We start from the raw sequence: 15263 nt of genomic DNA on the forward strand, positions 1-15263 counted from the left end.
TGTAGTCGCATAACAAAAGCATAAAAACGGCAACGAGAACAAGAAGAACAGCCACATTTTCATGTCAATTGTCAATAAGCTGCAAATGAAATGAAAATATTATTTCTTGCTGTAGCTTTGTTCCAGTTTGTCGCAAAGCATTTTCACTTCCGCAGCTTGGAATACTCTACGGGTTCCTGTGTGCTCTTCCTCTTTTCATTTCTTGTTTTTTTCTACTGCGTTTTACGACATTGAAGACAAAAGTGCGTCGTGTTGGAATTTATGCATATTTTATGTTTTGCCAAAAGAAAAAGTCACGTAACACGCATACGACATGTGTGACGACAACAATGTCGAACTTGTCAAGCGCGTCTAAGTGAAAGGTGTAACGCCGACTGCGACGCGAACAGCGCACATCAAGTGCGTGCGCAAATATCAACAATAAATTTTTCGAGAGGCATTTAGTGAGCAGAGACGCTGATGAAAGTTGTTTGCAGCCGCTGTTTCTGCTGTTGTTATTGCTGTTGTTGTTGTTGGTATCTTAGTTTAAATAAAAATCAAAACACGCCACACTTGAAGCTCAAGACAAACACTTCATTTAAACCTGAACAGAAAAGGAGTTATAAAAAACACTTGACGCACTCAAGTGCCAGACAGCGGCTATAAGAGAGTTGGCGTAGATTTTGTTGTAGCCGCCTGATGCTGCTGCTGCTGATGCTGCTTCATGCGCCATTTGGCAGACAACAACAGCAACAACACTCACACTAGCGACTGGCAACTGCTCTTGAGCCGCACATGTTCCAGACGCGCGCCCAAACCCGAAACTCAACACCCCAAACCCAACCTGAGACCAAACCCAGTTCCAGTTGCTGATGCTGCTGCTGCTGCTGCTCTTAGCCATTCATATTGCGTTTCTCTGGGTTCTTCGCACTAATGAAGTCTCAAAGGCGCGATTAAAAATGTAACTTGTGCACAAGAAAAACTACGCAGGGCGCAGACAAAGCTGAGTTAACTCCACAGCCACATGCAAAGCGCAGATAAAAAGCAAATATGCCGAGGGACAGCCCAGAGCACGGCATAGCTCGTTGGCGTTGATGCGCTGCCAAAGTGCTGCTTCAACACTTTCAAAACTAAGAGGGGGAGCTGGGAGCTGAGAGCTGGCAGTGGGCGGTGGGAGCGGGAACTATGAGCGAGAGCCTTGGTAGCATGCACAGACGGCCACAAGTATATAGAAGCTAGCTGGGGATTGGACTAGCTGGGCTGCTTGCTTGGCGTTGGGATAGCCGCTAGCTGGCGAAGCCAGTTCTACATCCAACCGAAGGCGAACAACTTCAAATGAAGTAAGAGACAAAAAGCTGTAGCACATTTATCACAAAGTCAGCTAGAAGTCCGCAGTCGGTAGTCGGCAGCCGGCAGTCAGCAGTCAAGGCAGGAGCTGTAGCTGCTGCAGGAGCCTGGCTTGGGTCTGATTGGAAGTTTGTTTTGCTGTTGGGTGCTTAGCGGTCGCCAGATTGGCAGCAGTTGGCTGTTTGTTGCGGGTGTTGGGTGGGTGGCTCCTGCTGTCTGGCTGTCATGTGCGATTGCTTTGTAGTTGTTGTTGTTTTATATAGATTGCGCGCACGAGACGCATGACATTGAAAAATTTATTGCACGCTTGTGAGTTGCAAGCTGAACTGCTCGGTTCGGTTTTGCGTTGGGCTTGGGTTAGGGGTTGGGCTTGGGCCTGGGTGGGTTGTAAACGTAGAGGGTTGTTCAATGCCTAGGGGTTGTGTCAATGTCACCGTAAGCCCAAAATGCTCGCACTCCAAGCACACTTGCTGCCACCTTCACTCTTTAGCTCAGGCACTAGCTCTGTTCTAGTCTGCTTTCGTTCCACGTTTCATTTAACACCTCAACAGTGGCCATTGGCCAACGCTAGATGGCGCTACAGCTGTGCAGCTTTGTAGCTTTTGAGTGAGTTCAGGCACTTGGCTGTCATTTGAAATGCAATTAAAAAGCATTTTGAGCACTCGGTCGACTTGACATTCGCGTGATAAATGAGCCCAGCGTCCAATGAGTCGTTTAATGCTGCCAGTTGCTTTCGTCTGGGTTTTCCTTTTTTAAGCGTTTTTAATTTCACTTTTTTCATACCCTATCACTATGTATATTTTTGCCCAGTAAAGACAGTCGGTCGTCTGTCTATCTTTAAAAACATATATTTTTTTTGCAGGAAGTACATATATTGAAGTTGGCGGAATCTGATCATTATATTACATAAAACTTTAGGAAAAATCGGTGGAAACAGAGATTTTAGTATGGAAAACTTTTTAATATACTTATTAAGATAACTTGACAAAACTTGGCCTTTACGAATTTTACCCATATATTTATGAAATATAAAACTAACACGAAAATATTTTATAATATAGTATATAAGTAGCTAAGTTGGTAAATACGTTCAGAAACTGAGTCGCCAGAGTCGCCAGGCAATTAATTATATCTTATATATATATCTTATATATATTTATATATGTATAAGGAAATGCGTGGAAAATCGTTTTAGTCTATCCAATATGCTAACAGCATTTCTGTGCCATATGTCTAAAAGGGTATTTATTTTTCGGCACGGCGAGCATAACTGATATTTCTGTTTTTTGTTGTGATGCTGCTCGCAAATTAAATGTTGTTTTTTATTATGGCAAATACATTGCCTGGCAAATTCGCAATCCTTTCGCAGCCTCTCACATATAGATATTTCACGCGCCAACGCAATTTGAAAGCGAAATTCCAGGCCAGCAGCCCTTGTGAAACAATTCCCTCACCCTGGCGCCCACACCCCAGGCCAGACCTACAGCTCTGGCTCTTTTGGTTGCCTTGTCTATTCGGCATTTAAATGTTTTACGGTGTCGTTTCAGTCTGTTTCTGTTGGCAGCCACTGTTGTCTGTTGTTTGCGCCTCTTGAGTGTGTTTTAATTGCGTTTGTATTACACGCATACTCTCACACCTTACACACCACACACAGCCACGCACATAGCAATGGAAATTTAAAGCCCTCTTTTACCAACCCCTTTCACACCCTGTCAGCTCTTTTCACTCCCCACCATCCCCTGCAAAGTCTTTCTGCAAAGTTTATTATATTTCATTTGCCTGATTTTTCTGGCTGTGCTGCGCTTTTGCTTGGCTGTTGCCTTTTGCTAAATTAACTTAATTGTTTTTGCATGAAATTAATTTTGGCGCATAAATTTCACCTTCGGCCATTCAATGCCCCCGCTACCCATCACCATCTACATCCAGCGTCTTGGCTGTCAGCTTTAAGTGTGAATTGCGACGCCCGGCTGCTTGCTTCGCATAATTTACGCATTTTTGTAGCCACTTGAGTCGCCAGGCAATTAATTATGTGCCACTGTGTAAATATTTAAATGCTGAAATTAATGAAAAATACTCGTAGAATTCTTAAATTGCAAATGCCTAAGACACAGCATAAATATTGTCTTTGCCACTGTCCAAGGTTTTATAATAATGAGTTCATTTATATGCCGCATTGGGAGGGACAACCATTGCATTTGCCTGCGAGCAACGCAGAGAGAAAGAGACATAGAGAGAGAGAGAGAGAGAGAGAGAGGGAGAGAAAGTGAGAAAGAATGAGAAAGATAGAGGGAGCTGCATTTCATTTGTCCTGACAGTTACTTAATCCCTAAAATGTGGTTTCGTACTTTTTGCTTGGGCTGCCGAAAGGCATGCTTTATTTGATTTTAATTATGATTGAACTAAAGGAGTATCTTAAAGTCTAGCAAAAGATAGAGCAGTTAGTACTTAAGCTTCTGCTAATTTGCATGCATTTCAAACCAAAGTGAGTGCGTGAGCAAGGGGCCCTTAAGCCGTATAGCTTGAGCCAAATCTGCTTAGATCTATAAGCCGCTTATGGCACTCATGCGAATACGAATACCCTCGCATGCCGCCGCATGGCGCATATTTTGCATTTAAAATTTCAACTTTCACGACATGCACAACAATCAGCATAATTTCAGTTTATGTTAAAGCCAAAAAAAAGGGCGCCAAAAATGCAAAGAACTTGAATGCTTTTCAATTTATTTGCTGCTTAGCTGCTGGTGACATAAAGCGCCCAAGGAGCACACGACTAAATAAAAAATGTATTTTTAAAATCAAGCACATATGCACAGGGGTATAACTGTTTGGACATACATATGTACAAATGAATGGGCGCCAAAAACCTGCGCTTTTAGGCAAGTTAACATGGATTTAAAAGGTTTTGGCTGTCAAATACACTTGCACGCACACACACACACACACACACGAAAACCAAATAAATAATGTGGCTATACGGCTGATAATGAACCAGTACAGTGTACTTTGTTTGCCGAATTTTAAATGCCCTTGCAAGGGCATATCCGCGTTACGTGCTATTGATCCAGTATTTGACATATCCAAGTATCCAAAAGTCCGGCAATAACAAGACACTGTTTATATCTTAGCAGCTAGCAAACTCTGAGATTAGGGTATATAATTTCAAACTAAACTACATTTGTAATTTCTCGAGGTCTTTAGCTTTTATTAGCGTCATTAAATTATATTACTTGCTTGGGATGACACGGCTATTTAATTATTATTAACATATGACCACCAATTGTCATATAGTGATCAAATCCGATTGACTCCGACAACTATATTGCCTGCAGTAAAGACAGACTTCTGATATTTGACAACTCAGTATACCCTATGGAAGAGTATGAGAATGGAAAGAAACGCAAAAATGATCAGCCCAACTTAGGCTCGCATGATTAAAATTTGTAAAAGAAAATATTCATGTACATATATCCTTATACAAGTCTTTATACAAATTTATATGTACGTGTCTTTGCTTATAAAGAAATATGTTTATCATCCACTTTGCTTGCCTAGCTCTCCCGCCCCTTCAGCCAGCATCGTGACACTTATTGTCTGCTGCCAAAGCTGGTTTTTTGTGAGCCGTTTAGTAAATTTTCATTTTCTAAATGAAATTTCAGCGTTCAAGCCTGCTGCCACATCACCCTCTCTAAAAGAGCTTCTTTCTAGTTTATCTTAATTTTTTTTTGCTGTTGTCTGCACATGTCCCTGGCAGCTGTTAGACACACACACACACACACATGCGATACAGCTGACAAAGGCAGTTTAATTTCATTTCAATCATGCTAAAAGCAAAACATAATAATTTATATAACTGTCAGGGGCATCAGCAGTAGCAGCAACAACAACAACAACAACAAAAGCACAGAGTGTAAATTAACAAAGCTTCGCACAGTAGGCTTCAATAAGCACATAAATCACATGCTCCACGAGATTTGTAGCTAACTTTAATGCACTCGAGTTCTTAACCAGATTAAACCTCCTGCCGCACACATATGTTTATGTATGTGATATGGCAGGTTTTTGCTATTGATGGAGCAAAATAAATAATAAAAAATTTTCAGTGCTGACTCTTTCTGAATTGTTAATGAAGGCTGTGCAGCACATAGTGTGAACTCTCATACTGCAGCAACAACAAAGAGAACACAACTTAAACCCAACACATTGTTGCTGGTGTGCTTGAAATTTGACACAGGGGTTCCGTGGTAAAACGGCCGCCAGCCGGTTGCCATATTTTTAAGTACATTATAGCTCACGCAGACACTCAACGCGATGCGCCTTTAATCTGACCTTGAGCCAGCTTCACCTTGCGGCAAGAGGCAGCGTCATTTTCAATTATGTTAATGCTGTCTGTGCGTCATTTTGCTGCAGCAACTTTGTTGTGCATTTTGACTGCCAACAATTTGGCACTTCATAACAGGCCACACCAACATATACACCCACAGACACGCCCAGCTTTTAATTAAATTAACACAACAAATCGTACACACACACACGCACACACATACAGCGCTTGAGCTACGAAGCAAAGTAAGCAAATTTTTTTATTTAAATTTTTTGCGCGGCCGTGTCTGATTTTTATATAATTGCATATTATTGTTGTTGCTGTTGTTGCTGTTATTGCTACTGCTGTTGCTGGTGTTGTTGCTGCAATTTCCTGGCCTGGCCCGAGCCTGTTGTGTGCATTAAAAAGCCACTTTGCGGCTTCCTGTGAACACCGCCCCTTGGCGTGCGAACATGCCTGTGTGTAAATTTGTGGGCAACAGCAGCAGCAGCAGCAGCAGCAGTGTGGGCGGGGCGGCACTTTAATCGTTGGTTGGCTTTAAAGCGTAGGTAAGCAACTACTGCCAGCAGTAGAAGCAGTTCTTAATGCGCACATAACTACAAGTGCATAGGCATAATAGCCTACGTGGATTCGGGCATGGGTTAAGGCTTGCGTTCGGGCTTAATGCCAGTCAAGTCGCAGCTTATCTAATCCTTTACAGCAACTCTGTTGTTGTGCTTGTGTACCTGAGCTCTGAGCGGCGGATTGGTCTGGGGCCAGTTGTTGGTCGCTTTTATGAGGCATCGTAAAAACTTTTGTGGCTAGCAACGGACGGCTAAGACGAACGTGCGCCTAGAAATATGCTTTGCATACAATTTTAATGCCAATGCCAGAATATGGCCGAAAAAGCCAAAGTTAAGTTTATATTGTCGACGTTTTTATTGATATCGTAAAATTGCGACGACCAACACGAAACTGTCGCTACCCTGCCGCCGCCCTCCCTCCCCCCTGGCCATACTGCTGCCACACAATTTGCATAGTAAATTTATGAGACAATTACTGAGCATTTTTGATTTAATGACAATTATTGTCATAATTTTCATAAAATTGCCTGCCGTGCGCTCTTTTTTCACTGACTTTCCCCCAACACCTCACAGTCTCTGTTTTGCTTAGCTAATGCCATGCTTTTTACACACACACACACACAAAAGGAAAAAGAAATGCGAGTGGAGAAAAACAAAAACGAAGCAAAGTTGGATATTTATGCGTTTTCGTGGCTCATGAATTTCGGAGCATACTTCACTCAGCTGGCGGCCCCCAGTTTCAGCCTGAGTGTATTTTCCATATTCGCCTTTTGGGCTTTGCATGCGCTCGTAAAATGTCTGCGCCAGTTTCTGTAGTCTACTTTCTGGGGCTGCTTTAAGTGGCCGCCTTGACAGGCTTTCCTTTTTTTGTATTTTTGTTGGCATTTTCTCAATATCTATTCTTAACTGTCTAGGTGCGCTTTGGGTATACAGTGTCTTGTGGCAGAGCTGCTTAGTTATTTATATATTGGCGATACATTAGATAATACACTATCGATAACCACAATTTATGCTTACAGTTTCTTGGATTTGGCCTTCATAGTATATTTTAAATTAACAATTAAAGTTAATTAAGTTAAATAAAGGTTTAATAATTCAATAAGAATTAAACATCAATATTTACCACGCCAATCTTTAAAAAAATAACAATTTAATTATTCTTTTCTTTTTCCTTCTTATTCCTTTCGATTTTTTTTAGGTCTGGGTGTCTTTGGGTCTATCACTTGCAACTACAACTTTTATTTCTACTTCATTTGACTGCGCTTCGCTCACATTTCAGTTAACCAGTCACGCAATTTCCTTATAAAGTTGTCTGCTACGTTCGCATAAATCAACAACGCCCCAAACATAACAACTATTTGGACCTTGGGCGCGTTAAATAACTCATTTAATTCCTTAATATAAGTCATTACACGATCTAAATCTATTGACATGTTTATTATTTAAAAGGAAATTTTATAAATATGTGTACATGTAAGACCACAAATTGTCGTTGATTTGTAAGATAAATGAACATAGTCAGCATTATTTTGTGTGTCATAAATGCTTGTTAACTAATACGTAAATTGTGCGAACATCAACTCGCATTTAAATTTTGTATTTTGAAACACTTTGAAAATACAGTGAAAACCCAGTTGATGAAAATATCGTGAGTGTCATTCTGAAGAGTGGATTAAAATTCAAAGCTCTTGTTGAGTTTGGCCGTATGTGTGTGTGTGTGTCTGTTTACTGTTTGCGGTTATACGTTTTTGCATGGAGGTGGGTGCGGGGTGGGTGCGCCCACTTGTCTGGCATCAATAACCCGACGATGCTTATAAAAATGCAAACAAATTTTGCGCGCCAGGCACACACACACACACAGACACACCTATACCATGCAGGTGTTGTTTGTCCAGGCTTTGGGGCACTCAATTTGTCACATTTGAAATACGACGACAAACAAAACCCAATACAGCACAGCACTGCACAGCATTGAACACAGCACAACAAAACGAAATCAAATTGCATTTTTATTTACAAATGCTTTGCACTTCAGCCAGAACGCAAATGCGAAAGGCGGGCGTTGTTTTTTAGAAATAATACTCGAGGCAGGCGACTGTGTGGAGGGGTGATTGCGTTTGGGGTTGACAGAGTTGGCAAATGTGCTGCACTCAACTGCATAAAACCGTTGAAATGTTAAATATCCGAGTGAACTAAACAAACTCAAATGTGCAACGAACACATTTGAGAAGCTTTCCGCGTCTCAAATCAATGCGGTATCATTTCGCAGCGCCCTTCCTCGACGCGCATGTTGCGTACAAGAAAATCAACTTAGAATTGATGGGTCCTTCGTGGGCGCAGAACGAAAATTAAACATAAGAAACAAAAGCACAAAATCATAAAAAACATAAAATAAATGTAATAAAAACAAAAATGGAACGAAACGAAAAAAAGGCGAACAATGCAATTTTCGGGGCGTATGTGTAACAGGCCACAAAGGTCATAAAACCATATCAACGCCATTAAATGTACAACGGGGGGTAGACCGAAACACATACACCAAGTACTGCTCGACATGTAAGTGAGTGTGTGTGAGTGTGTCTGTGTGTGTGTGTGTGGGTGTATAAACACCTATGGGCGGGGAGAGTGTAGCTGGCGCAGCTCAACAAAATGCCATAAAAAAACGCGCTACAAAAAGTTGCTGAGTGGGTGGCATAGGTGGGGGCTGCTGAGTGAGCTACCTATGGTGTGTGGTGTGGAGTGACGGTGAGAGGGGAGACTTCTGCTGCCAAATGAGATCCCATGCGCTTGTTGGCCGTGCCCGGGCGTTTAGACAATGTAAACGCCGGATAACCGCAAAAAACTAAACAAACTGAGGCGGACTCACAGCTCATGGTGGGGCTGGGGCAAGCGGGAAGCGGGTGTTGCCAGTTTTCCCGGTCGGTGTGACTCAAGTGTGAGCACAGACGAATTTTTTACGATGCTGAAACGTTCCACGTGGCACAGGATGAAAAAATAAAACACTAAAATAAAAAAAAGAATAACAAACACGAAAGAAAATAAAAATTGTTGCGAGCTGAGAGCCAGCAGGCGGCCATGTCAGCAAATGTGGGCGCGACAATGAAATTAAGGCGGGGGCGTGAGGTGAATAGGTTGCCAGAGAGCGACACTAAACTAGGATGCCAGACACATTGAAGGGAGAAAGAGAGGGAGAGATGGCGGCAGAGCGAGGCAGTTAGTGCTCTCTCTAATGTTTTAATGAATGCTAACAGGTGTTGCAGCGCCCGTCGATGATCACCGTGAACTACACATGTGCCACGCCCTCTACTTAGTTTTGGGACTGTTCAACATTTTAGTGTTAAGTGTTGCGCAACGAAATGAGCATTGCTTTGCGTTACGTAACATTACGTTAACAACAATGGCCAGCAATTAGCTTTTTATACCGTTTCGCTTTGGCGTTTGCAACTCAATTAAGCACACCCCGCACACCTGCCCGAAAACTAACCAAATAGGGGAAGCATTTTGTAATGCAGCCGGCAAACAAAACCTATTTTATGAAACTCACGTGCTGCTAAATGCTAGTCAACCACACACTCACACATTCACTTAGGCAAATAAGCTGCATTTACATAGTTTTAATATCCTAGCAGCTTTATCATTTAAAGGTATGTAATTTAAATGCATTAAATACTTCATTAGGTTGAGGAACATGCAACTATTAAATTAAGATGTATTAGGGCAGCAAGACTAGCAAATTTGTGTAGCTAGAAAAGTTCCTACACCATAAACTCAATTAAATTCTTAAAGAAAATTATTCCCAACCGAATATACTTATATGATTGTCCACAGTTTCAACAAATGCATGTTGGCAAGACTTTTAACAAAATTCTTAGAAAATATATATAGAAAAATATAATCTCTCAAGAATATTATCTTCAGCAATCATATCGATTTTTTGCAATCTCAGCAATAAGTATATTAAAATATATCTTTTTGTTCTTTTATAAGGATGCACAATAAAGATAGTTTAAAAGTGCGTAAGATGTTTTAAATAAAATAAAACATGAAAGCCTTTCCGCTTTCTGCTCATATCAAATATGGCACTAGAAGCATATTTATAGGGTATCAAAGTAGTATGTTGTGCCAGCTTAGCACAGCTGTGACAATGGCAACGCGAGTGTACCTAAGCTTGTAAACGGTAAATGACGCAATTTATGTTCCAACAATTCATCACAGACTCAAAACTCAAAAAAGCTGTCCAATGAGGCAATTTCATTTTGCACCTAATAAACAAAAATTTAATGGTTTATATACATGCGGAACAATCTGAGCCGTAAATGGGGCCGAAAGGTTGTGGCCATAAGTGGCTTTTAATAAAAGTGGCAACACAAAATTAGATCCTGACAATGATCGCTTTGATCGATAAGAAGCAGCACATCGCGGGATTAAAAAGAGCAAGCCCCAAACTTGTAAATACAATTAATAAAAAAAATGCATAAGAAACTGTGGCTAATAACACAGACCCAGAGCGGCAATCCAAGACCATAGATACAAAGCGCCAGCGAAAACCAATTTTTATGAGCGGAGCAAAAAAAAAAAAAAAAAAAAAAAATAAAACAAAGAACAAAAAATAAATATAAAAACCAAACAGCAGGCCTAAATTTGAGCCTGGTTCGGTTAGCAGGAAGCATAAGAGCAGAGCGTGAAATATGTCAAAATGGCCAACAACTTTTGCCAGCCATAAAACTGTTGCCACAGCAGCAACGGGGCGGAAGCGATGTTTGCCACAAGCGAAACGCGATAAAATCCACAAAACAGCCGCCGCTGGCGTCAACTAAGGCAAAAAAAAAGGCAACACGACGGGGAGGAACAAAAGCGTAAAAAATATGCTTTTCAAAGTTTATAAACAATATGTTAAATCAAAGTGGCCGAAAATTGGCCCCTAGCACCCAAGCAGGCAGCTGGCATTAAACGTGTATTAAAGGTGCCAACTGACAGATTACAGGTGTGTGCGTTTGCCTAACCTGACCGAGCAGAGCAGCCGCTTTGCCTGTCCGGCAACATGGCGTATGCGCAACAAGCCCAAACATACACACACACACACACATATACTTATGTATATATATATGTATGTAGACAGTTGGGACAATGTCAACAAATTGACACATTAAAACAAATGAGGCCACTGCGACCGATGAGAACCTGGCCAGCTGTCGAGTCCTGTGCTGGGGGGAAAGCTACTAATGGCGCTTGTTAGACGAATTATGCGTAGTTTTTGAATACCCATACAGTGGTTCTTTCAATTTTTTGACGAAATATGTAACCCATATTTCGAGAGAACTCTGTAATTTGTCTAATTAGGTAAGTACTTGCGTTATATATCTCGGAAGCATAGAACTACTAAATCATATAGCTGCTATATGAAAGCGTTGTAACAATAAAGATGTGTTGTCCAAACTTCATTAGAAAACCAGTAAGAAATAGTAATTTTAATCACAAACTTTTATTTCAGGATACCTTAACCAAACTCAACAACTACTAAACTCAACCTTTACATATCTGCCAGGCGGAACCCAATCGAGCCACTAATATATAATCGGCTATATAGCTGATAAGAGTATTTAATCTTCCCTGCGTGCTACAAATAACCATTCTTTCCAGTTCTTTTTTGCACACACACAAAAACATTGTCGGTGGACGGTTGGGTTGTGTGGGGTTAGAACTTGACTTAAAGTGTAGCAATAGAAGGGCACGTTAGTGGCAAGAGGAAATTAACGCCCCGTTGCCGTAAATGATTGCAAGTGTGCGAATGTGTTTTTTATGCGGCGTAAATATATACACACGATATATATGTACATATAAGCATATATATACTACATATATTTTGTTGACTTTGCAACCCAAAAACCTAGGAAACAACACCTGGCAATTGGGCGTGGCATGTGTACCTTGGAGCTGTTCGGTGTGAAAGTTTTTGTCGCCGCACGCATAAATCAAGTTAATCATTTGGCGCCAAAGTTGCACAGACGCTGCGCAAATTGGACATTTATATTTTACGCTCACAACAGCAGCAGCAACAACAACAATAACAAGAATCCTCTGGCATGTCCTGGCACATAGCTGCTGTGTTAAATTATGACGCGTGCAAAGGCATTTGCTGTATGTATTGTTGTTGTTGTGCGCGGCGGCAAGATTTATGATCTTACGACTTGTACTTGACATTTTCAGCTTTACTCCAGTGCCTGATGGCTGAATTAGTGTAAATTACTGGGCGAGTCAACTTGAAAGTTAGATCATCAAGTTTCGGCTTGTATATAGGCATTCGGCATTGCACGGGCCATGCTGCTCGCTTCGAAATGTTAAGATTACTTGTATTTAAAATGTGAAGAATATTGTTCAATTGGCTTAAGGTTTATCGAATGAATTACAAGAAGTTCCATTCAAGTAAGTTCCATTCATGTAAAGCTTTAAAATTGAGCTTAAGGCCAAATATTAAACTTTCGTTCTAGCAACATTTGACGTCCATTTATCAGCTAGGAGGCAAGAAGGACGTTCAGTTTACCGAAAATTGTAAAACACGTCTGAAACGAATGTTATAAAGATCTTTGAAATTGACTTTGAAGCTCATCCTATTTAAAATAAAAAAGCTGTATGCAACCGTTTTCCATTTTCCACATTTTCTGGTGAACTTTCCTTATATTATATAAAAATGCAGCTTCGTGCTTTGTAGGCGACTTGGGCTGTGCCAATCAGTTATCAATCAGTCAATCAATCAGTCAGTAAGTCAGAACAAACAGTTTTAAATAAAGATACATTCAAACCTGTGTTTCGAGCTGATAATGGCTTCTTGGCTTACCTGCAATGATAATTAAAAGTGAAATGTCAAATGTTACTCAAGCTTAATTGCATTTCAAGAAAAAGTAAATTCACAGATTATGCAATATGCAAATTAAATGGCCACAACAACAGCAACAACAAATAAAGATTGCCAACATAAGCAATAGAAACAGAATTTGATTATGCGAGAAAGCTAAACAAAAATTGATTATTTCTCGAGAGATTGCTGGAGAAGAAGCGGAGTGTTAGGGGCACAAAACTTTTGCTCCAGCTACAACTTTTGCCATAAAAATGCGTTGAAACACTCGAGAATGTGAGTTAAGAGCAGCTGCAGCTCCATGCATAAATAAATAACTGAAAAAGCCACTACCAAAAGTCAAATCAATAAAAGAGCAATAGCCAACGGTGGCTAGGTAGTGTGTGTGTGTGTGTGTGTTTGTGTGTCGTTGGTGGTGGTGGGGCGGAGGCGATATTCAATAGATGCAATATATACAGAAAGAGAGAGCGCACAAGTTTTGTAAAGTTTTGCTGCAGTTGAGCAGAGCTAAAGTCTAGCTACAAAATCAAATCGAAATGTAAAAGAGTTACCTGACTTTATGCAGCAGCAACAGCAGCAGCTTGTGCAGCTGTGGCAGCTGGGGCAGCTGCTGTTGGTCAGGCACAAAGCAAGCATCAGGCAATTGCATTTTTAACAAAGGGCCGCCGGCAGGTGAGCTGAGATGGGTTGCAGTAAGGTGCAACAGTCGCATTGATGAGCCAACGAGCTCGCAAGTGCGTGACACCAGCAGCTACAAAAAGGGGGCGGGGTCAACGGTAAGAGCAGCATCTGACACTGACTGTGTGACAGGAACAAGCACAAGTCCAGGTAATCCTTTGGGTACAACAAGCGCTCGGACACGCCCAGCAGCCAGACAATAGAGCCGCAGGCGGCGGGACGGCGGCGGGCAAACAAATTCAACAAAAATGCTCGACTTGGTTGATCAGTCAAAATGTGGGCAGTGGCCGAGTGTGTGTGTGTGTGTGTGTGATGCAAATGTGTGTGTGTGTCCGCAAAGAGGGTTGCCTTTACTTTTGGGCAGCATTTTATGCAAAACTCTACAGTTGCGTGACTTTGCGCTTATTTTTGGCCTGCAGCAGCCCAGCGAGACAGAGACGGCAAGAAATAGAGAGAGAGATCAGAGGAAGGTATAGCCAAAAATGGTCTGCTTGGTTATTTTTTGTGGTCAGGTGGGTGTCGTTGTTGTTGTTGTTGTCGGCTTGTTTGCTTTGCTTGTTTGCAATTTGCGTGCGTGCAACGTTTTGTTTGTGCGCCTCAAGCTATGCTTCATTATTTTTGCAAACTTTTTGCTTAAACATGTGTGTATGCGTGTGTAGGTATGTGCCTGTGTGTGGCTTTAAATTTGTACATGTGTGCCGCCTCGTACAGTTTATTGATAAATTAGTCCTGGACACTTGTGGACAGTCTGGTTTTTGGCATATGAAATGCAATTATTGTTAATAAATGTTCTGTGCACAGAATTCAATTAAAATGCTCACACACACACAAGCAGAGAGACAATGGCCTGTCAATTGCCATGTCGCACACACAAACACAAACCGGTGCACATATACACACACACACATACACACTTAATGACAATCATTGCATGCATAAAGCGCCACTTAAAGTCGTGCCAGGTATTGTATGACAAACTGTCACGCCCACAATGGTAAAACGAGCAAAACAATATAGAAATCCGCTTAAGTCAGCTTTTCCAGCAATTTTACTAAGTGCCCAGCGGCGCAAAAGATTTGCCACAAAGCCTGTCTTCGTGCATGTGCGTGTGTGTGCGTGTGTGTGCGTGTGTATGCGTATGTGTGTTGGTGTGAGTGTCTTTGGCTTGAACTAATTTGGCCCTTGTCTATGAGAGGGCGAATTGAAAGGCTTTAGTTATGCTTGCGTGTTGCAGCACTTTTCCAAGCGATAGAAAAGCAATTCACTTTGAAATTTGCACCTGTAAACATTGTCAAACGGGCAGCGGCGAAAGGACAAAGCGCAGGACAATGGCATAACAGCACTTGAGTGTGCAGCCAGTAGCCACACCTGATGTGTGCTTGTGTTGTTGTGTTGTGCTTTGCAAATCGCCTTAGCTGGTAATTGTGTATATATGAACAAACATAGGAAAGGACACAGACGGTGCAACAAGACCAAGACGGCAACCCGAGCAGCCAGCCAGGCAGCCATCGACAGGCAACAA

General features: G+C 41.5%; 1 protein-coding gene and 1 long non-coding RNA gene across 2 annotated transcripts in view; one reads left to right on the plus strand and one right to left on the minus strand.

Moving 5' to 3' along the window:
- The window catches only part of LOC115761787 (sterile alpha motif domain-containing protein 5), a 126080-nt gene that overhangs the window by 40870 nt on the left and 69947 nt on the right, over positions 1-15263 (minus strand). The window lies entirely within an intron of this gene.
- On the plus strand, positions 12116-12806 carry LOC115761790. Its single transcript, XR_004017770.1, has 3 exons — positions 12116-12348; positions 12418-12633; positions 12699-12806. It is a non-coding gene; the product is annotated as an uncharacterized LOC115761790 (long non-coding RNA).

The sequence above is a fragment of the Drosophila novamexicana genome, unplaced genomic scaffold (genome assembly GCF_003285875.2).
Source record: "Drosophila novamexicana strain 15010-1031.04,08,12 unplaced genomic scaffold, DnovRS2.1 tig00000485-arrow-pilon, whole genome shotgun sequence".
Lineage (NCBI taxonomy): Eukaryota > Metazoa > Arthropoda > Insecta > Diptera > Drosophilidae > Drosophila > Drosophila novamexicana.